This window comes from Cupressus sempervirens, chromosome 4 (assembly GCF_028749045.1).
Source record: "Cupressus sempervirens isolate cs-2001-9-10 chromosome 4, ASM2874904v1, whole genome shotgun sequence".
Lineage (NCBI taxonomy): Eukaryota > Viridiplantae > Streptophyta > Pinopsida > Cupressales > Cupressaceae > Cupressus > Cupressus sempervirens.
The window spans coordinates 200185641-200211040 of record NC_143121.1 but is presented as its reverse complement, the minus strand read 5'-3'; positions in this window follow the sequence as shown (position 1 = coordinate 200211040).

Here is a 25400-nt window from a genome sequence, read left to right as displayed (position 1 = left end):
ACATAAGTTTGTATGAACAATTTCCAAGACTCCCTCTAACTGATAGTCTTTTCCCTTTAAGCTAGTCTTTCCCATCTTACCAATTTGGCAATTCTTACATAGACCCATGTCAGGTTTCTTCAAACTAGGAATACCTCTTACTCTTCTATGTTTTCTTATTTTTATGAGATTATCAAAATTCACATGACATAACCTTTTGTGCCATAACTAGCTTTCTTCTCCTTAAGCAATAAAACATGAACAATCACTAAGATCAAGATAAAAAAGATTATCATTTTTTTGCTTCCTAGATCCAACCAAATTTCCTTTCCCATCTAGTTGTTTGGCCTATCTATTCATGAATTATACCTTGAATCCAATGTTGTTCAACTGTGCTACACTCAATATATTATGCTTTAGTCCTTCAACCTAATAGGCATTGTCACATACAAGTTCTTTGGTGAACAAGATACATCCTTTTCCTTTTATTTAACAAGGTTCATTGTTTCAAAATCTTACACTACCTCCATCATAATATTTAATATGCTCAAATTTTATTTTTTCACTAGTCATATGATGTGAGTAGCCACTATTAATAATCCATATATCCATTTTGCTAACATGATAGATAAGTGCCATCTTATCTCCTTCATCATCTTTCACAACAATATATACCATTTTATCTTTATTGTTATTAGAATCTTAAGCTATAAAACAAGATTTCATATCTTTGTCTTTGGAGTTCATGTAGTTTTAAAACTCATTCTTTCTTTTATGCTTGTGACTTTTCTTCTCATCCTTGATTTCCTTGTTTGGACACCTAGCAGCAATGTGACCAACTTCTTCACATAAAAAGTAGTTTAGAGGAACTTTACCTTTGTACTTTCCTCTACCTTTGGAATACTTCCTTGCAAGTATGGCTTCAAAAACTTAAAGGTCACTATCTGAAATTTCTTCTAATGTTAGATATTCTTCACTTTTTGATTGACTAGACTTTGAATTTTTGCCCTTTTCTTTGAGTGTGAGTTTGGCTTTAAATGTAGATTCAATATTCTTTGAAGCAGGAACATAGTTATCATAGTTATCTAATTCAAAACTTGTTAATCTTTAAACTAGAGAATCCAAGCTTATTTTGTTATTTGGATCACGTCTTTTTCTTGAATAGTAGACACTCTAATTGCATAAATAGGAAGAAGAGTTCTAAGAACTTTACTTACAATAGTTTTCTCCTTAATGTCTCCTCTGGATGCTTTGATTGCACTTACACTGGCCTTGATTCTTTCCACATATTTTGCAATGTTTTCATCTTTTCTCATTCTTATTTGATCTAATTTTCCTCTAAGGCTTTCTACTTTGGCTCTTCTTACATTGTTGTCTCCTCCATAGATATCTTTTAGTTTGTTCCACATTGCAAAAGTAATTTATCAATCATTTACCTCATCAAATTTAGCACAACTAAGAGTAGATGAAATATCAATCATCATGATATTATGATTCATATTTTCAACAATGTCTTCAACTAATAAAGTTCCGGTGGGAGTCTTCTATTTAGCATCAAGATGCTTGATGGTAGCTAGTGTGTATACTAATATGTTAGCAAAGGAATACCAATCTATTAAAAGAACAATGCATTAACTAACAAAATTACTATAACATATAAGAGAGACCAAAAGAGAAACCCTCAAATGAGAATGTGAGCCATGGAATGGCTCTCTCAATGAGATTATTCTCTTGATGTATGGATGAGTCTATTTTCTTAGATTTGGTATGTATGCTCAAGGTTCTCAAAATAGCTTCAATGGAGATGGATGGGTAATGACAAATTGGTAGCTTTGTGAGCTCTCAATTTGGCATTATAAGGGTATGGTTAAGGCTTTTTGCTTCTCAAACTAGAATTATAACTTTAGCTCAAAGGTTGTGATTGAAATGGCTTGGGAGGGGATTCAATTTATAGGCTAAGGGCTTGAGGGATGGAGGGCTAAGATGCAAGGAGAGATGAAAGCTTAAGGAGGGCTAGGATGCACTCAAAGGGGAGCACATGGATTGTTCTTGTTTAGCACCAACCAAGGAGTGACATATGTCACAAGGTGAGTGGATGGAGAAGAGGGCAATGATGAGTAAACAAAAGAGGCTCAAGGGATAATATCTTCATAAAGACCCTTCATAAATGGCTTGTAAGAGCAATGAATGGGCTTGTAAGAGTCTTTATGGCTTTATAAGAGCTTTGTAAGAGTCTTTAGTGGTTGGGATATTTTGGAGGGAGTTGAGATTGTTGACTTTGCTTGGCTTAGGAAAGTCTTAAGCTTACTTAGGGAATGTGAAAAGGTTAGGGGGGGATTAGGCAAGGGTTTAGGATTAGATTTAGCTTGTTAGAGGTATGCAAGTGGATGGCATTCATGAGGGTGGGTGAGTTAGTGACTAAGCCTAGTTAGTATGGGTGGATGGGGCAGATTAGGCTAAAAAGGGGGGTCAGGGGTTATTAGATTGAGGGCTTTATTTATCAAATAGATTTTATTTAATAAATGGGGATTTTGGAATTAGATAGAAGAATAGGATTTAATTGATAAATAATAGGTTATTTAATTTATCAATTAGGACTATAGATGATTAATTAAATTAATCAGCTAGGGGATGGCAAAGGATTAATTAAATGAGAATTTAATTAATGATGCCTTCGGAGATAACTAAATAGGATTACTAAAGTGGTGTAATCAAATTTAGGTGTCTACATTTTGCCCCTCTTTGATATAGTGTTGAGACAACACTATTTCAAAGAAGTTCAAATGAAGATGACATGAGGAAGATGTTTTAGCAACAAGGTTTCCCTAGTCTCAGATGAGAACAGAAGATACTAGACTTAGATGATGCCCCCTCAAGAAGGAGGTAGATAGAGAAATGAGGCTTGACGGCTTCTTGAAAAGCACCAGAATCCAAGATAAGTAAGGAGACTCAGATTGGCAAAGAGAAGGAGCTAAATTAGCTCAAACTCTCACTATGGGAGAATGATAAAGGGAGAATCAGAGCCACAAGAGGAAGCAAGCATAAGAATTTTAGAATTGGGGGGAGGACGAAGGAGCAGAGTGCTATAAAAAGGAATCTAGGATAGGGAGAAGGATGATGGGATGAGAAATCAAAAATCCAAAAAAGAATCGTTTGCCAACAAGATGGATAGGATGAGGTACTAATGGACCAAGATCAGACATGAGGAAAGCTATATCCTAGAAGGATCTATTAGAGAGAACCTAAGTTGATGGATCTAGATGAGTGATGCATTTGGCAAGCTGAACTAAGAAGGATAACACTTTGGTGATAGGAGATCTAGCTAAAGGAGGCATTAGAATAGCTAACCAAGGGTTGTGCGATGTGTGCAAGATGTTGATCAAGGATGAACTGACACAAAAGCTAGATAGATACAATCGTACTAAGCTAAAGAGGATGTACAAGCTGAAAAACCAAGATATGTTACAAATGTACAAGGTTGTTCATGTTTTAGTTTTGTGAGATGGAAATGTTTGGGAAGTGTGGGGTGTCTGCAATAGTTGATAGGCAAATAGGTAGATGGTTTGGAAAAATCTTAAGGAAAATGGGATTCTTTGTGTGCATGTGATAGGATACAAGCTAGGATACAAGATTATTGACAAGTTGTATAGGGACTTCAGATGATAAGATAGTGGGATGGCTCAAGTTGGTGCAAGATGCAAAAGCTAAGGATGAGGTGATAGCAAAAGATATGGATTTGGCAGGATGCATCCAATGATGATGATAGATGTGCGACCAAGGATGGGGAAAATGCTAAGGTTGGTGGTAGCTGAGCTGATAGATGGCACTAGAGTGAATGGCTAATGAGAGGATGACATTGGATTTGCATAAGGATAGCCTTGAGTGAGATACCAATGACAAGGGAGGATGGACAAGACAAGATCTCCAAGGAATACAGTGCCCCTAGTCAGAAGATGACATGCAGAAGGAGGTCTTACGATGGATGTAATAGGATTAAAGCTAGGATGGAAAAGCTGAAGATGTTAGGGAGATGGATGATAGCTAGGATGATGGGGTGAGGTTGCAAAAGATAAGTGGATAGTGATAGATAAAAGCTAGAGGATGAAAGATAGGTGGATAAATTGGAAGATGGAGTTGGATGGCAAGATGTGACCAAAAGCATGAGGATGATAGGCTAATCTAGGAATGGCTAGAGTATGCATGAAGCTTGTTTGCCAAGTTTCCATCATGGTACTTGTCCAAGGCGCTTGAATTGCCAAGTTTTCACCAGTGGATGCTTTTTTTTTCTTTTCCTTTTTGACTTTTTGACTTTGGACTTAGCTGGAATGATTTTGGCTTTCTTCAACTATTTTTGGCCTTTTTAGGATTTTTCACTGGCTGTTGGAATGTTCAATTTTGTTGCTAGCTATTGGTACACCGAATGTGTGATTTATGCAATAGATCGGATTAGATGGAATTGATGGTAGGAGATGGAGGGATGAAAAGGCTGGAAAGGAGAGTGAGATGGGGATGCTTGCAGGATCAACATTGGCACATGTTGGGACGGGTGTGAAAAGAGCATATGGGGGATAGATGGTAGATGTAGGCTTGATGGAGGATTTGTGGAAGCATGCTTGGGGACATAGGAACCCAAGATGGAGTTAGGAGATGGGGGACACGAGTCACTGGATGGGGGATTAGCAATGGTGGATGCCGTTATGCATTGGGTTTCAACTTTTTTCTTTGGGATCCACATGGTTTTTTACTTTCTTTTCATAGGATTTTGCATTGTTTTTCATTCCTTGATTGGATTTTTCCTTTTTGGAGTATGTCTTTTAGAATAGACATACGATTGCCTAGGATGTGGATTTTTAGCTTTATGCATTTTGAAGTTGGCATTTATATTGTTGTGGTAAGCTTTGGGAAGATGGTTAGGAGAAGCTTTATGAGATGGAGAGGATATGGAAGAGTGTGTAGGGGGATGATGATGGATGATGTGCCCTGATATGTGCCTTTGTTGATCTTGCATAGGAATGGATGGAATAGGATTTGAATGATGGCTGATAGGAGGATGGAGGATGGTAGATTTTGGGACGTAGGGACCCAAAATGGATTTAGCGAATGAAGGGGGGATATGGTAGGTTGTTTTGGGTTGCAAAGATGGTGGAGGGGGGATGACATAAGATTTCTTGAAGGAGTGATGGGAGGCTGGCATGGTGGGCCTGGAGATAGGCTTGGTTTGGGGATGGCGTGTACCAATACTTTTAGATGGTGATCCTTTGGATACATATCCAAGACCATGAAATCTTGGATTCTTTTGTGCAACAATAGGCTTTTTGATTCCTTGCTCTTGTGGTCCTAAACCTTGACCTTGATAATGCCATCGATTGAGCATTTGAACAAGCTGAGGAAAATTTTTGCTTATAGAAAATGGTAGAAGTTCTTTATCTGATGTATTGCAATGGGGAGATACTGTTCCTAATTATTCTGCTAAGAGGAGGCCACCATGGATGAATGTAAGTGAACCAAGAGGGTAGATTATTAATGGTGGAATAGCTTGGATAGGTGGTAAGATGGAAGCATGGAATGAATGAAAAGATATCCTACAGTAGAGGAGGTATGACTTGAGGTTTTGAAGATGGAGGGGATGGTGATTGCACTATGGATGGAAGACATGGTACGATGATATCTTTGTTTATGCTGTGGGGGATGTTAACATGCTTTTGGGTAGGATCTTGATAGGATTGGATTGGAGTGGATGGTGTGATAGGAGGTGAAGGGATGGATTCTTCAAAGACAACGGATGGATAGATGGGAGATTTGGTAGTGGAGATGGGTGAGTAGAAGATGGATGCATAAGGGTCATTATGGGAGATTTGGGAAATGCTTGGAGGTGATGTGGATAGGATTTGGAGGGATTTAATAGGTGGTGGGATTTTGATGCTTACAGGAAGTGGAAGGATTTTAAGCAATTTGATGGATGGTATGGGGATGATAGCTATGGGAGATGGAGGTGATATTATAGATGGGGAAGCTTCATCACTAACTACTTTACATGGTTGGGTTAGATGACATGGCTTATCGACTATTGGAGGTAGTTTTTCTTATATTTCCTCTAAGAGATTCCTTGGAGACTCATATGTCGGAGGTGGAGGTGGATTGACAGGAATAGCTAGTGTGATGGGGGTGAAAGATTGGAAGCTTAGTTGATTGGGTGATGGAGGAGAAGCTGGGATATCAGATGCCATGACTAGATAGTTTGAAATAACTCTTAGAGTTTGGGGGATGGTTGGCGAAAGGCCTCTAAGACTCTCAAGATACTTGTCATAGTCAAAAAGATTTTCATCATCATTGGAATAGGATGTGGCAGGAGCAAGGACAATGCGACCAAACTCATCATGATAGGTTTGGGATTTCATGTTTTGATGATGAGTTGGAGGGGGATGGGGTCTTGCATATGGATGAACATGGAAGCTCATGGTTGGATTTGGGTTAAGCTCAAATTTTGGATTGGGTTTCCAAAGATTTACTAGGGAAAGTCAAAGTTGCATGACAAACCTAAGGAGGATTGGATGGGGATTTTAGTCTTTTCTAAGGATGGAAGACTTCAAGGGCATGCTGTCAAAAGGTGAGGGTTTTGCTTTCCTATGCGTTGGATTTGGTGGTGGCTTTGTCAACTTGAGGATAGACTAATGATCCTATGGACATGACACGAGATTGACCACTTGTGGATCCCAACCTTTAGCTCAAGGTGATGAGGGATACAAGTGACAAAGCTAGATTACCCTAGGCAATGGTCTGTTAGAGGGATAACCTTGGTGAGATTGGTTGATTGGTAGGATTGATTGGATAGCAAACTCTGGCAGAGTAACAACAATTCCTTAAAGGCTTGGGTGTGATTTTGGATTAGGTTGCTAGCTGGCTAAGGGGGGATGATTTGGATGGACTTTGGATTTGGGATTGTTCAAAAGTAAAGAAATAGATAGATTCAGTTGTGGCAGGGGAGCTTGGATGATTTTTTGATGAGGTAGTGACTACACTAAGTATGCCTTGAGCTGGGAGATTTTTGCTTTTCTGAGATTTTGACCAAAGTTGGCAAACATTCATTCAAAAGCTATGAACAAACAAGCGGACAAAATTTTGGAGCAAGTATGTCAAACACACCAACATCCTAAGAATCTTTCTACAAGGATGAGATTTGGTTTAGCTAGGGAGTCTTCGATACACGCAAGGTACATGAGGCCCATATCCATAGATGAAACCAAAAAGATGTCACACAGCTGAGAGGAGCAGTAACCCACTTCTCCTCTTTCACTTCTCAAGGGTATAAAGTTCCCTAAGGCTTAGCCCGAGTGACAAAAATCTTGATTTTAAGAGAGGTGTCTTTGGATTCACCTCTCAATCTTTATACTCCTCCAGAATGCTAGAGTTGAGGTCATCCAAGGGGTGATGAAATCCCCAAGAAGGCCTCCTAAAAAGAGAAACAAGGTTTCGGATCCTAATCTTATGCACCCAAGATGGCCTCAAAAGATGACAAGGGGAGAGAAGACTTGGATGACCTTGGGCTAAAAAACATGCTTGTTCTTTTACCAACTGACTCTTATGTGTGTTCATCTAGACTTTGCAAGCACTCATGTTTAAGAGACAATGTTCAATTCCAATTTGAAGTGTTAACAAAAGTAAAATTGATCGAAGAATGCATACACTAAGAAGATTTAGGGTCAACAAGAAAGTAAAACTGTGTGCTTGGAGGCCCTCCACGTCAAGTATCGATTGATTTCGTTTAAGGCATTCAAGAGTTGGTGTGATTTTTTTTAAAGCACAAAACAAAGATGTGTGAGATTCAATTTTAATTGCGTGTCCGAAAGCCCTCCATGTCAAGAGTTGTTCAATTTTAGTGCCCAAATGAAGTGTTAGCAAGCCTAATGTGCATTCAAGAAATTTTCTAACTTAGAAAAATTAATAAAAACACAAGTAAGTAAAGTTTGATTTTTGTGCAGCACTTAACACCCTCTTAGGTGGACCCATCCCCATAGATGGTGCTGAGATTGCAACCAATGGTTAAATTGATGGGTGATTAAAGAGGGTGAGTCCAACTACAAACTCACTTAAAGTGTCTTTATTTGATTTTTATAATTTAGGAAGTTTCTAGAATGTAGATTCTTTTTATGCCCAAAAATTGAAGTGTGAGATATTGCAATGGTTAGTTGATCTTTTGCATTCAAGATTGAGCTTGTTTGTTTTAGTCAAGCATTGCAAGAAAAATTTTGATTTTTATCCATGGCATTCAAGAGTGTGTTTTGAACAACATACATTCAAAGAAAAATGTGTTTAACCATTCAAGTTCATTCCACAAAAAAACCTAAAAAACATGATTAAGTTTGTTGCTCCAACTTGCAATAAGACAAAAAAGCAAATTGATTAGTCACCCAAAATCTTCGAAAATGAAAGCTTAACTATGGGAAAAAAAAATTTAACTCTTTTTGTCCTTTTTCCTAGCTGTAAAAATTCTTAGAAAAACCTCTACTCTATGGAACCACCAAAAGTTAAAATTTGATTTATATGATAGTTCATTAGGTGAAGACGCCAAACTGTGCAGACGCTAAACTGCGGAGACGCTAGTCTATGCAGACGACAGAGAAAAAAAGGCAAAGACAAAAGGTCAATTTTGTAGTGCAAAAAATAGGAGACAAGCAGAGATGCTGATTTGTGGAGACACTGATTTGCAGAGATGACAGTTTGGGTTGGCAGTAGCAGAGATGATAGAACAAGAGAGGTGACGACGGAGATGATAGAGCATCTGGCGGAGGCACTGATCTGCGAAGATGATAGTCAAGGATGTAGAGATGATAGTCTAGTGGTGGCACTGATAGTAGAAGACCAGGCAGAGATGCCAAACTATGGAGACATCAATTTGGTTGCAGAGATGACAAAGTAGCTAGCAGAGATGATAGTTTGCAGGCACAGATGCCAAACTGTGGAGACAACACTGCGCGGAAAGAACTGAAATGCATGAATTTTTTCTAGAATTTTTTAAATTTTTAGCTATTTTTGGATTTTGGACCCTATGTCTTCTTCCCAAGTATGCCCTTTAACCTGCAAAAACAAGCAAAACACGCTACAATCCACTCAAACAATAAGAAACATTAGATGGTTAGTTAATAAAAGCAACATAAAGATTGAAATAGATGATTAAATGACCCATAGTGGGGTCCCATCGGGCATACCAAAACGTGTATATTAATATGTTAGCAAAAGAATACTAATCTATTAAAAGAACAAAGCATTAACTAAAAAAATTACTATAACATATAAGAGACACCAAAAGAGAAACTCTCAAATGAGAATGTGAGCCATGGAATGGCTCTCTCAATGAGATTATTCTCTTGATGTATGGATGAGTCTATTTGCTTAGATTTGGTATGTATGCTCAAGGTTCTCAAAATAGCTTCAATGGAAATGGATGGGTAATGAAAAATTGGTAGCTTTGTGAGCTCTCAATTTGGCATTATAAGGGTATGGTTAAGGCTTTTTGCTTCTCAAACTAGCATTATAACTTTAGCTCAAAGGTTGCGATTGAAATGGTTTGGAAGGGAATTCAATTTATAGGCTAAGGGCTTGAGGGATGGAGGGCTAAGATGCAAGGAGAGATGAAAGCTTAAGGAGGGCTAGGATGCACTCAAAGGGGAGCACATAGATTTTGCTTGTTTAGCACCAACTAGGGAGTGACACATGTCACAAGGTGAGTGGATGGAGGAAAGGGAAAGGATGAGTCAACAAAGGAGGCTCAAGGGATAATATCTTCATAAATACCCTTCATAAATGGCTTGTAAGAGCAATGAATGGGCTTGTAAGAGTCTTTATGGCTTTGTAAGAGCATTGAAGTTTTAGTGGTTGGGATATTTTGGAGGGAGTTGAGATTTTTGACTTTGCTTGGCTTAGGAAAGTCTTAAGCTTACTTAGGGAATGTGACAAGGTTAGGGGGGAGGATTAGGCTTGGGTTTAGGATTAGATTAAGCTTGTTAGAGATATGCAAGTGGATGACATTCATGAGGGTGGGTGAGTTAGTGACTAAGCCTAGTTAGTATGGGTGGATGGGGTGGATTAGGCTAAAAAGGGGGGTTATGGATAGGTTAGGGGTTATTAGATTGAGGGCTTTATTTATCAAATAGATTTTATTTAATAAATGGGGATTTTGGAATTAGATAGAAGAATAGGATTTAATTGATAAATAACAGGTTATTTGATTTATCAATTAGGACTATAGATGATTAATTAAATTAATCAGCTAGGGAATGGCAAAGGATTAATTAAATGAGAATTTAATTAATGATGCCTTTGGAGATAACTAAATAGGATTAATAAAGTGGTGTAATCAAATTTAGGTGTCTACAGCTAGATGTAACCTCATAAGTTCTTTCCATGATACAAAATTGTCTCTGTTCAGCTTGGGGATCTCTCTTTTGTAAGACATCCTAATGTTTAGCTTAGGTCCTTGAAACCTTCTTTGCAAGCACCAAAAGCTCTGATGCCAATTGTTGGAAATATAAAAGGAGTAAGTGAGAGGGGAGGGGTGAATCATTTACTACAAAAATAAATGTTAGCTCCCTTAGATGTTAGTAAAAAATGCAAGTAGATATCTGAATACTACTAAAGCTTAGTAAACACATAGGATGTTGTAACTTGGTGATAATTGGATTAGCTTGGTAATTGATTAATAAATAAATCTTTAGCTATAATCTATTATTACCATTACTTTAACTTAGTTAGAAACACATAAAATAAAATAGTATGAACACATTTGACACTAGGATTTAATGTGAAAACCCAATTTGGAAAAAACCACCAATTGCAACTAGTTACTATTTTTCACTCTTTTGAAGTGAGCCCTATTGGAAGCCAACCCTATTAAAGGTTAAAAAATATAGTGTTAGGAATGACCAAGTGTTAGAGGATTTAATCAACCTATTAGGAGTGGCCTTATTAGAGGTCTTGAGAAAAATTCAATGAAATTTCTACCTTGTTAGAGATCGATTAAGCTTAGTAAAACAAAATAAGAAAAACCTTCATTAGCTGACCCAACTTGATAGAAACTAACTCAGAAAAAATTTCCTTTGTTAGCCAACAAAAGCTCGATTAACATTGCAAACTCACAAAAAATCTTTTGACAACCAAGTGAGCTTGGTTAGCATTGGTTCCGTCCAACTTTCCTTCATTAACTGAGTGAGCTTGGTTAACACTCACTTCCTACAACTTTTCCTTCGACACCCAAGTGAACTTGGTAGATAGTGCCTTCTGAACTAGGCAAACATAGGAAAGCTTGGTTGACATTGAGAACTATCTGCACTACTCGAGTGAGCTTGACATATAATGACTGATAATGATATGACATTTGTGTAACATCAAAAATAACACACAATTAATTAGTTGTATCCAACACTAATCTTCTAATAAATCATTTTCAAATGTATCATTGAACTATTGAACTCCTATTTGCATTGAGGAAAATTTTTTTTTAACTCATTTTCAAAAATATCAAGGCTAGTGATGTTGTAGTATTTATCAAATTTCCAAAATCACTCTTGAGCCTTATTCTTAGTCTATTGAATTCTTTCATGTAACTCTTCCATAAATTTATCCCCAAAGATATCTTTTCTATCCAATCATCTAATTTATCCAACTCCTCTACTAAGTATATCTCCATCAACATCTAGTACCTTTTACCTTTTATAGATCTAAGTGTGTGGAAATTATTGGCCTAGGTAAGCACTTCATCTATTAGCCCAAAATCTTGGTTTATAATGGAAACCAATTCATCAACATTAGTTCGGATATTGTGAAATATGTTCAAATTTCCCTATATTATTTATACTCCCCTTTTCTCAAAAATATGATGCCGTTTCTAACATGTGTCCAAAAATGAACCCATTGGTGGCCCTATCACCCTCCTTTCTAATGCAAATTGAAGAGAAATTTAGGGATTAGCTAGGTCTATAGGTCCTCCCACCTTATTTAAATATTCCCTCAGCATCTCATTTTGTTTCTACAACTTTATCAACTCTGACTCATCATTATCCATATTTGAAAATAGTTTCTTGAGGCTTTTCACAATCAAGACCTTTGTCATATCCACCATGGGATTTCACAATATGACCTCCTACATCTGATAATCCTTTAGATTCAATTCTTCATTGTCAACATGGAGAGGTGGAATGGAAATGTGTCCTAGAACGTCCTTATCTTGATTCTTCATTATAAAGGAAAGTGTTCTAGAATCACCCTTAGGTGGCTCAGGTTTTTGTATGACCTTTATTAATTTTGTTATTTCCCCCTCTTTTTTTAGTTTCATATTCTTCTATTGTGATGTAGGGAGAGTTGAAGAACTAGGGCCAGAGGTACACCCAACTATTCAAACCACCTGCTCAACTTATGAGATAGAGAAAGTAATAGCCTTCATTTATATGTGCATTGAAAGACCAATTACATGCCCAGCTATAAGGCCTTCTAGTTTATGGCCACATATATCAATTCAATTACAATCTTCAATGATCAAACTTTGCATTCTTCTTTCCCTCTAAGCTACCCCTTTAAGATTGTAATCAAGGTCTCTTAAATATATGTATGACTACAAGTCGGCCTATTGGTAATACAATTAAATAAATGCTCATATTAAATGCAAGGCTAGTAGTTCAAGAAAAAACTAAGGAAATTGAAAACATGCAGGATAGTAATTCAACCCAACATGCTCGTGCATTATTTTGTCTAATAATAACTTCCTTCCTCAACCATGATGGTTTTTTCCCCATTGGTGATAGGTATTAAGCTCAAGAAGATGGTTTTGAAGCAGGATCCTTTTCCTTATCAATCCTCTCTAAAGTCTTATCATGTCGAGGAAGATCTTCAGAGAGAATTTTTGTATTATATTGGGCTAACAACCTAGCCTTTGTATCTAAAGGAACTTGTTTCCTCTCTTCTCCTATGTATCCTTCCTCATATACTTTATCATCATATAATTGTAGATATTCACCTTCATCTATAATTTGACTCTCTAGTTTTGCTTCAATCATTGGAGGAGGTGGAGCTATTGATTCTTTATCTACTACAATAGTTGTGTCTTGTGCTAGTGGGGAAGGAATGCTAAGAGGTCCTTGAGGTATAGGAGGTAGTTGATTTTAATCCTCTCCTAATGAATCATTCCTGAAGTGTCCCTTATTTTCTCACATACCATCTTAGTGCCTATATGAATAAAATCAAAATCTGAGAGATAAAAAATATCTAGACCCTCACCTTCCATTTCCACTATCCATTTTTTATTTTTATCTTCTAAGGTTTCAACCTACATAGGCTCTCTAGGGATAGATGGAGGTGTTTGATTTGGGATTTTTCTTCTCTCTTCTTTGGCCATAATAGCTAAGCAACTCCTTTTATTTAAAGAAACAAACACAATTTGTTCCCATTCTTCCTCATTTTCTACCTCTATAATAGTTTTTTTCCACTTGTGGAGAGGGAGTAATATTCATCTATAATCTTCTCATTTTCACACCTATCACCATTGTTTCTATTTGGTCTCTCTTGGGTAATAATAGGGAGGCTTCTTCTTCTAAGGCACATAGTGGTGGGACTCTTTGCTCTTTTAGTTGTACTTGTTGTTACTCATGTTGAACTTGTTCTATCTCTTATTGGGATTCTACTTCCTTGGCTCCTTTCTTTCTTTTCTTAGGGGTTGTCTTTCTCTTCTTATCCTTGCCTTTTCCTATCTCAAAATACTCAACCTCTTTCTTGTGCTAGTGTACTTTTTCTAGCCTCACTAGTTATTTGGAAGGGTACATCAGTATAGTGAATTTTTTTTCCCCTTTTTCTCTATTTGGACATGTTGTAGCTTAAAGAGGTATGGCCTAGGGAATTGGATTTGTCTAAAATGGTCTCTTGATCCATTCCCTTGTAAGTTTGATCACATGTCAACCTCGATGATTCATATCATCATTCTCGTCATGCCCAATTTTTTCATCCATAATGGGCCTATCATAGATCTTGTCACTCTTGTAGAAAGGATCCATTATCTTAGTGACATATTTCTCCTAGGTCTTAAGGGCTATCTCCATGTTTAGTACCTTTTCTTCAATCTATAGACTCATTCTACAATAGTCACTAATCTAGACATCATAGTCATCTACTGCATTCATCTAGTGATCTTCCAAGGCTTCCTTAGGTACAAACTTCTTCCCTACTAGGTGTTGGACCATCCCAATATTCTCAAAATATGGATGATATCATGCTTCTAGTTCATCTCAAAATATTTGATGGTGATTGGACACACCCATGTCTTCTTGTTCTATTTTATCACTCTTTCATATATAGAGTTAAGTTGTCTAGTTATCTCTAGTAGTATAAGCCTATTAGATGGATCTTTTTTGGACACAAAAGAGTACCAAATACCTAGAGTTAGGAGAAAGTCTTTAATTAGATGTAGTAGGCACCAAATTTTGTTATTTATGATTCAACCTCTATTGACATGCTCTTTACATAGTCCCCTTCTAACATGAATCTAAAGATGGAAAATATGAAACAATCATTGATCACCATGTATTCCACACTTTGTAGTGGGTGTTTCTTTTTCAGCAACTATGGATATAGAATGTAAGGCCAAGCATTTACATCTTGCATGCTTCCTTTTTTGTACAATCCAAGATAATCTATGTTTCTAGCTACTGGGAGATACACCATATATGAAGTCATATAGAAGTGGGGGTTATTCTTCATTGAGGATAGTTCCCTGATGAATAGGAATCTTAGTTATTCTAATGTTTTTGATAAAGTGCACCATTCATGTCTTCAAGTGACTCACTATGAAAAATTACATGGCTCTCACTAAGAGAACTATTGACTAGCCAATATCATCGATCATTTATCCATGTGTCATAGCTACCATTTTTGCTCCTTGGCACAAAGGTGTCTTGTCAATTGGGTTCTTAGATTGTACCAAATCCTTGGCCTTTGCTTTATTTTCTCTATATAATTTTTTTTAATCTTCATAAGTGATCAATAGGTATTGATCTTCCCTTGGGAAGTGAAAGCCTTTCTCAATTTTGCATGGCCTAAGATGGAAGACTATGTCACCTATCACACTCTTCATAACCTTCTCCTCTAATACATAATGTTGGGCTAGTGTCATAATCATCTAAAATTATTGAACTAATGTAGGATATGAAAGAACATTTGCAAATCAACTTCAGATCTAAGTTGATATCATAGTTGACCCCTCTCTAGACTTATTATCAATGGTCAAGAATATATTCCAATCAATGTGGCCTAGTTCAATGTCTTTGATCTCTATGTGTTTTTCTTGGAATTGAAACTTCTTTTGGTGCTCCTTGTTATTTGTAATCCATTGGATTTGGTTCCATCTTTCTCACAATAGAGGATGATGATGTTTCCATTATCTCTACATGAAATAGGAAAACTAATGGTACCCTAATGTCCAAAGACCATAATGAAACTCAATCGAGACCTTGATTGATGAAAAATTGAGTAAACATAGTCAAAAGTTGACAAAAACCTTCTTAAGGGGCATCATATGTGCACTAGCACACCTAGCACACATGTATAGGTGTAGAAGGTACACAAGTGTACATCTAAATTTCTTTCTTAACACAATATGTGTAGTTGTGCACCTTGTGCACTTGTGCATGGGTGCAAGGTGCACATTTGCACAACTACGCACATGCGAATAGGTTTTTTCTCTCTCTTTTTTTTTTTTCTAACGGAAATTTGTTTTTAAGATGTGGATGTCTACACATACCTCCAAATGGTGCTAATTACCTAAGAAATGTTTTGTGTTTGGAGGTGAGGAGCCTTGCCGAGTAGTATAGGAAAAGACCTTAGAGAGGTGTAAAGGTGTGGTTGTAAGGGGAAGCATGAGATCAAGTGAGGAAAAATATGGGAGAGGCAGGGGTTATATAGGCCCTAACCTAGACTTTGTGCACAACTTTACAGGTGCACATCTCTAGGGGTGTGCACCTCTAAGGGTGTGCACATATACAAGTGTACAAGTGTGCATCCATAGAGAAAGGAGATTGTTAATTTGTGCACCAGATGCACATGAGCATGTCTACATGTGTGGTTGACCAAATAATTGTATCATAATCCTATAGCAATGGACTACTAATTAAGGATTGGACACCCTAATTGGTTTCTAAATGAATTATTCAATCTCATTTAATTATTGACCAAGGAAGTAAACTTGGAATGATGTTTTCAAAGTATATGCTTTAAACCTTCTCAATCTTAATACTAACCTATAGAATTCAAATACTTGATCTTTAGGAAAACTAAACTAGAACCAGTAAGTGAAATTACTCCAAAAAAGCATACAATCATGGAGAGAAGCTACTCTAACCACCTATGTTGCAGGAACAATGCACTGATTATGTTGTCAATGGCTATAAGAGAAACAAAGTTCTACCTTACTTTGAAATAAACAAGGAAATGGAATCTATTATATTGGAATAGTTCACTCACCAAGTGGGCCCCCTTGGATGAATGAATAGGAAATACAATCAAGATATGAAATATAAACTTGAACTATACATTCTATTCATTCATGGAGAAACATTACACTTGATTAAAAAACAATATCACAATAGTTCCACTCTAAAAATAATCTTATTCTATTTCTTTGACTACCCTCAAAGTTAAAATAGTTGTTATATTTAAATGAAAATACAACTACTTCCTAAATCTAAGACCACACCATTAATGAGGATCAATTATAGACTCATAAAGTTTTAAAAAAAAGAAACATTAATCATGAATAAATCTTCTAAAAAATATAGCAAGTTGTGGAAGATACATCCGTGTGTTACAACTATAGAAAACAATAAATGATTTTCCTGCTTGTGAATGTCTAGCAATCCATGGTTGGCTTTGACTACTTCAGTGCTGAAATGTTGATCCTTAAATACACATGGAAAAAACCTACAAAATAATCAATATGCACACAACCTCCACACACACACACACACACACACACACACACACACAGATATATATATATATCTCTGTGTGTGTGTGTGTGTGTCTATATATATATATGTGTGTATGTATGTATGTATGTATGTATTCATCATTAATATTATAGAAATAATGTAAAGTTTCAATTACTACTCTTGCAAATCCTATGGCTATAGTAGGAAAACTACCCAAAATATAGCATAGATGGGGAAAAATTTATAAGCATCTCTAACTAGTTGATTATACCATTTTTTTCCATGAATTCAAGAAAATATAGCATCTTCAAGGTATCTATATTTATACTTCATGTCTTTACACACACACACACACACACACACACACACACACACACACACACACACACACACACACACACACACACACATGCACACACAAATGCACATGTACATGGACATAAAATATACATAAAAAAACCATAATTTCATATGCTTGAAACCATAAAGTCATGACTATTTGCAAGATAACTATTTGAAAGAAAGATAAAAAGAATTCAGAAAGACGGCCTTTCAAAGGATCATCATTCTCCCCAAGTGAACTATTTATGGTCCCCAAAAACCATAAAATTATGGATTCTTGCACAAACTCTCCAATCACTAGTTGTTGTCTCCCCAAGCTCATTCTTAACATAATGAAGGTATCTATAATTTTTCCTAACCCTTGTCCATTGCCTAACTTCTATAGACATATCATGATCCTTTACATTGTCATTCATTTCTAGTAATGGCTACAAGAGTATGGGAGCTTAAAAATTTAATGGAAGCTAGTATTGGCATAGACTCCTTCCCAAATTTATATATACCATGGGATTCTTATAGTGGCAAGAGTTAAATTTTTTAGAGAGTGGGGTTCCCTTATCTTCAGATGATGTGACATATGTGTCCATCTTTGTCTTAAAGAAATGATTTTTGTTTCAACATCATGACATTAATGTTGATCCAAATCTACAAAGGCTTACTCTCTTATGGGGTATACTATATTAGATCCACTTGGGTTTCCTAGAATAGAAATCTAATCCAAAAATGTCTGACAAGAATTTTGAACTTCTGGTCTCAAAAGAAAATGAGTTATGATCTCATTTTCCCTATATCACACAATTTGGTATTCCTTTCTTATCTTGTTCTACATCTAACAAATAACTACCCTCAATTACACACCTCCTACAAAAATGAGTGAGTTGCACTCTATATCATTTGGCACTGCCAAGTTATGTAGATATAATTCAGACAACTAATTCTTTAGAGTCATTAGAATGGATTGAAATGCATCATAAAATTCATGAGGAGTTTAAATTAAGGGACTAAGCCCTTCTACAATTCTTGAAAATTTGAAATTAACAAGCTATTCCTTGAGGAATAATGCACATACTAGAGATGGTGATTTGCATGCCATAAGCTAAGGAATCAACCTTGTGATTTGTTCAATCCTTCTCTTTAAAATTTCATTTTGGTCTAAGTTATGCTTTAATTGATGACCTTTCTCATCAATGATATGTTTTAGTTTTTCTTCGTCTAGCTTCCAATGTGCTCTTTCCCATGAAAATTATTGATATAAGTTGATCCCTACAAATAGGATGGTAGACAAATTAGTTGGTGGCAATGGTTCTTGGCAGAGAATTTGTACCTAGTCAGGTGCCAACTGAGTAAATTTTATGGTACTTTGTGACATGGACGGTTCTCCCTTCCATAGAACAAGCATTCTCACTAAATTTTCCTCCTTACTAGAATCAGCTATTGATTTAACCAATGTCTCTAATCCATCTTGATTGAGCCTTTCTAGAACTTCTTCAATAATTTCTTGGCTGAACTTTGGGAACTCCTTAGAAGGAAGGTCTTCTAAATTTTCAAAAGTGTCCTACATAACAAGATATTCTTCAAACTGTTTGGATGCTTTAGACTCTTCAAAATGTTTATCACTATTAACAAGTACATTGTTCACACTACGGTCAGTTGCTTTTGGTTGTTGATTCTAGTTGTTAGTGTGACTCAATATATTTTGTTGAAATTTTCCCTCTGAAGAGGACTCCTTCACAAACTTGGAGGACTCTAAGTTTACAATTGGAATAGAAGCTTTAGTAGCCCTATTACCTTTAGAAAGCCTTGCACTTCATCTTGTATGGGCTATAGATGAGTAAGGAGTATTCTTTTGTTTCCTCCTACTCATGGTCAATTCTTCCATAGCTACTTCAAGAGGCTTTTTTGAAGTTTCCTCCACATGTGAGTGTAAGGTTTCATTGATATTATTATCACTATTAAGTTATTGTCCTAATCTTGGGGTTATTGCTAACCATGTTGATGTTACTGGCGACATTGCTAAGATTACTACCAACCCTCCTGAGGTTGCCACAAACCCTACTAGGGTTTTTGCCAATTATTATTCCCATTGAAACTAGTATTCTAACAATTTTTCCATTGATTGTTACTATTATAATTTTGAAGAGGGTCTTGTGGCATACCTTATCTTTGAGCCCATAGACTTCATTGAGAAAAATAGATCACTTCTCCATTTTCATCAATAGATTTAAACTCAATCAGAATTTCTTGTAACTATAAGCTTACAACAAAATTACATCTATAGTTCCTTTTCTTCTCTCTATAATGCAAACAATATTCTGCTAACATAGCACTAGCTTTGTCCTTCTTTCTTCTTACTTGATCGTGTCCAGCTATGTAAATACCTCATTAAAGGTGTTTTGTTTGAAATTAGATAGAAGATTAGATAGCTCCATGTTAGATACTCTTGAACCACCATTAGACTTATGTGATAGGTCTTTAAGTCCCCTTCCTTTCTTCATAGTGGCCCTTGAATAATTTAGACATATGGTCTTTATGTCAGCCCAAATTTTTTGACTAATTTCTCCTCCTACCTTAAGGTCTAAGGCCTCAATACTTCCCTCAATCACACCCTTTACATAAAGATGTTTTTATGACTCCACATTCAACTAGTACTATGTATTACACTATAGGTTTAACATGAACCTAGAGACATAATTCTTGAGGGTTTCTTCTTTAGTTTGGGATATTCTAAAAATGTCATCCCCTTTCAAATCTTGACCCCTATAGTATTCTTTGTACTTTAAAAGAAATGGATTTCTCATTATAGGACAATCTTCTACAACATTGGCACCTAACCCCATGAACCATCTTAGAGAAGATTCTTTTAGAGTAGAGGGGAGCAAATTTAGCTTGTGAGTATTGGTTCTATAGTCATAACTTCTACAAAGGACATAAAACTCAAAGAAGAAGGTTTTAGGATCTTTTGTAATTAGGCCATAGAATTTGGGAAGCATAGCAGAAGGTATGTTCTTGATTACTCTACTAAGAAGGAATAAGAAAAGGAAATGTAGGTTGAGGCTGATCCATTCTTGGAGGAGGATGTACTAGTGGTGGTTGAGAGATAACAAGAGAAAGTGGGTTGTCTCTATATTTAGGTTCAATAAAAAGACCATTCAAATGCAAGGATTCTTTAGATGATGAGGGTATTAGTTCTTGAGTAGAAGAAAATGGATTTTCAAGGGTCTCTTCTTCTCCATTCAAATTGTGAGGTTCTTCGAGATGAGGATTAAAAATATCTTCTAGATTATTACATGGAAGAAATCTCCCTAGGAGGTTTATCCTTCTATGCATGAAATGCTTTAAGAGTAAACTCTAGAATACTAAAACTAGAAATGTAGCTACTAAGATTAGTTTAAATTAACACCATCCCTAAAAATGGTGTCAACAATAGTTGGCCAAATAATAGTATCAAAAACATACAACAATGGACTTCTTATTCAAGATTAGACACCCTAATTGATTTCTAGATGAATTATTCAGTCTCACTTAATTATAGACTAGGGACGTAAACTTGGAATGACATTTGAAAAGTATATACTTCAAACATTCTTAATATTAAGACTAACCTATGGAATTAAAATGCTTGAGATTTAGGAAAACTAAACTAGAACTAGTAAGTGCAATTACTCTAATAAAAAATGCAATCATAGATATAAGCTACTTTGACAACCTATGATGTAGGAACCGTTCACCAATTCTATTATAAATGGTTGTAGGAGCAAAAAAGTTCCACCTTAGAAATAAACAAGGAAATGAAATCTATTCTAACAGAATAGTTCACTCACCAAATGGGCCCCATTGGATGAGTGAATAGGAAATACAATCAAGATAGGAGATATAAATGTCAACTATGTATTCTATTCATTCATGGAGAAATATTATATACTTGATTGAAAACCAATATCACAATAGTGCCACTATGAAAATCAACTCATTCTATTTCTTTGACTACCCTAAAAGCTATAAAAGTAATTATTTTAAAAGGAAACTGCAACTACTTCCTAAATATAACATCACTCCATTAATAAGGATTAATTAAAAACTCATAAAGTTTAAAACATAAACAAAATTAACCATAAATAAATGGTTTCATAATATAGGAAGTTTTGGAAGCTACATCTGGGCACTACAACATGAGAAAGAAATAAATGATTTGCTCCACTTGTGAAGGTCTAGCAATCTATGGTCGGCTTTGACTACTTCAAGGCTAAAATATTGATCCTTGAATACCTACAACAAACAACTACAAAATAATCAATGTGCACACAACCTCCATATACATATATACATATATAAATACATACATACATACATACATACATACATAGATATATACATATACATATACATACATATATATGTATGTGTGTGTATATATATGTATATATGTCATGTATACATACATACATACATACATACATATATATATATACACATATATATACATACATACATATATATATATACATACATATATATATACATACATATATATATCTATACATACATACATACATACATACATACATACATTTATATATACATACATATGTATGTATGTATGTATATATGTATGTATATATGTATATATATGTGTATATATGTATACATATATGTATATATATATGTGTGTATATATATGTATATATATATACATATATATGTATATATATGTATACATGTATACATATATATACATATATATATACATATATGTATATATATACATATATATATATATATATATCATCAATATTAGAGAAAAGGTGTAAAGTTCTAATTACCACTCTTGCAAATCCTATGGCTATAGTAGGAAAACTATCCAAAACATAGCATAGATGGGGAAATATTTAGTGCCCATCTTTTCATTTAACAATGGTATTCATTTTGGGGATTTTTCCCCTAGTTCTTTGATCAAATTCAAGTATTATTCTTCATTTAATGGATGGTATGCATTTTATGCATTAAGAAGCCAAAAAAATTTGACTTTTTGCCCATTTCTTCTGCTCGATATTGTGCAATTAGAGACTGGGATTTAACCTAGACCTAGAAGAGGGTCATTCTAACCAAGGCACCCGATGGAGAGTCTCGTGGAGGATCAAAAAAATAGGGGGATCCCATTTTATGACTCAAAATGAGTTGTGCATTGTGAGACTACAACAAATAGCCCCAACAAAAGGGAAGAAATTATAAAGGCATTTCTTCATTAGTGAGCATTCTTTTAAAATGTGTCAAGTGACAAATGCATTCCAAATTTTACAAGCATCTTTTAAATGCTTTGGAAGCCAAAAATTTATAATTTTGAATCTTCAGGCTCAGTGTGTGCTTAGTGTTCCAATTCCCTTTGATGTCTTGAGGTGTCATCTATAGTGAGTATCTAGCCACTTGGAATTTTTTATTTGCTTCAGCAACAGAGAACTTGGAAATGCTTATAAACCTATTTATCCATCACTACATGACTAGAAAAGAGAATACATTTTAAGGGCTCTTGACAAGCTATCAATTCCTTTTCTTTGAGTCTTTGTTAATCTTCTTTAACTTGCTTCACCCAGGTTGCGTGTTTCAACTTGATTCTTCATTGAAGTCTTTTTATTCATTGTATAGAATAGGATAGCCATTCAAAAGTGCATATCCATATATTCAATTACCTTTTACAATTGTCTATAATATTTACATGTAACACCTTTTTTATTATCTTTTTTTTTTCCTACCCTGAACACATTTAAATTGTGTGGTCAAGGCATTGGTACTCTTTTCTAGATTGATACTTAGTTTAATAACTCTTGCATTCCTCTTTTAATTAACTTTTGGGAAACTTTCATGTCAAACTATGATCTTAGAAGGTCTTTGACCATACACTTTATCTAAACTAGTAATTTTTAAATTATCCCTTGCTATTGTTAACCTAGGTTTGAAGGTAACCTAGATGATCAATAATTTAAAATTTGCAAAGTGTTAAGAGTGATAAAGCTTAGATTCTAACTTTTAAGGAAAGAAGTCCTTTGTGACTACAAGTAATGCCTAATTTTTAGTTGATAAAAGAAACAAAATTATCTAAATTCTTTGAGAAAGAAATATCTCTTTCTAAAATTCAAACCCAAATGGGGTGTTCCTAGTTATGCACCAAGAAGGAATCTTGATTACATCAAAACCCTAACCAACAAGAAAACTAAGAAGCAACTTAAAAGAAAAAAACACAACTGAAAGAAAATAAACATGCTAAAAGTAAACATGCATGTTGAAAATAAACACACATGTTTTTTGTTTTTTTATAAATATTTTCTTTGTTACTCTTCAAAATAATGTTGCAAAAATTGGCCATTAATTGGTAATGGGACCGATTCCCCTTGTAAAGAACTTAGCGTAAAAGCATTTTCTCCCAAAATCTTTGTAATCTGATAAAAATGAATCTACAAGCATTGAAAGTTTGTATGAATTCTTGGTTTTTCTTTCATCTTGTCCCATAGAAGAACAAGGTCTAGGATTCTAAAAGATTTAATCATGGCTCACTTTTCAAACAAATTTTTTATAATAGCTTGTTTTGGCATGTGTTGTAAAGTTGTTGTCATCTTCTCATCAAATTCCAAGAGATTTATCAATCTAATTTTTACTATATTAGCATCCTCAACACACCCTCTTGAGTTTCAACACTAGAATATTGAGATTAAGTGGGAGTACTAGTTCTTGTAAATATACTAGTAGATATATGAACATTCCCATAACATTATTTATCCTTACCCTATCTGCCTATAATGCATATTTAAATTAGGTGTGCCAATCTTTTAGATTCTCTGTGAGCAAGAGTTTTATCAGTGTAATCAATTCCTTATTGGTGGACTCAGTTGTGCCATTCCCTTGGACTTAGTAATTAGATGAGAACTTGATTATAACTTGATTTTACAATTCTCATTGTATAAGAAAAAAATGACGCAAAAGATGACCATTATAATGTACTATTCTAAGAAGTCAGTAACTGCTTTTATTGTACAATTTATGAAGTTTTAGTTTTAGTCCACCACATGCAATAATTTGTAGCTATGAGGAAAAACATATATCCTATTGGTGATAGTGGGTTTATAGGTCCATTAAAATCTAGCCCCCACTTCGTAAAGGGGCGTACCTCAATTAGTGGTTGCAATGACATAGTTGGATTTCTTTCTCTATTAGCACTTGTTTGACAAGTGTGGTAGTAACATACATGTTCAAATCTATCTTTGAACATTATAGGAAAAAATTAACCTAATCTCAAACTCTAATGGGTCATATCTTCTATTGATCCATGTCTAATATTTTACTGATGATGATATTATTCTAGTACTTCTCTTGCTTCTTCACATCCCAAACATTTCAAAGAAATATCCTCATAGTTCTTCTTGTAATTTTTCCTATCTCGAAGCATGTAGGATTCACATTTCATCTTGAGTCCTCCATGTTGGGAACTATTCATTTATTGAGTGTATTTATTTTACAAGAGGTAATATACAATATCTTGGTACTAGACATCCACGACTATTCCTTCATTAGTGTTAACATGAGACGCTATGATTTGTTCTTTCATTTTCATCTATCATATCATTATCAACTATAATCTTCATTAACCCTTGTTCTCTCACTAGATTCAATGGTTTAATTTCAAAATTAAACTCCTATAATGTAGCCATCAATTTTCCTCTTCTTTTGCATAACTCATTATGCATCAGCAATGATTTGATTGTAGGATCTAGTATAATAGCATATACCTTAGTCTTAAGTATGTAATGGAAAAATTCCTTAACTACCTTTATCACAGTGAATGATTATTTGTAAAGATTGGAATAGTTCAATTTGGAATTCTTCTATGGAAAACTCATGAACATGATAGGCCTCTCATCTTCTTTATCTTTCTTTTCTGTGACAATTCCTTCACATAAGTGTTCTAAAGTAAAATAATATATTTTGAAAGGTAACTCATAATTAGGACTTATGAGTACTAGGGCTATGAAAATAGCCACTTTAATATCTTTGAAAGATTTCTTGAGTTTAGGAACCCAGTCAGGCTTTGATACCTTCTTTAGTAAGTCATTGAGGGGTTGAACTATC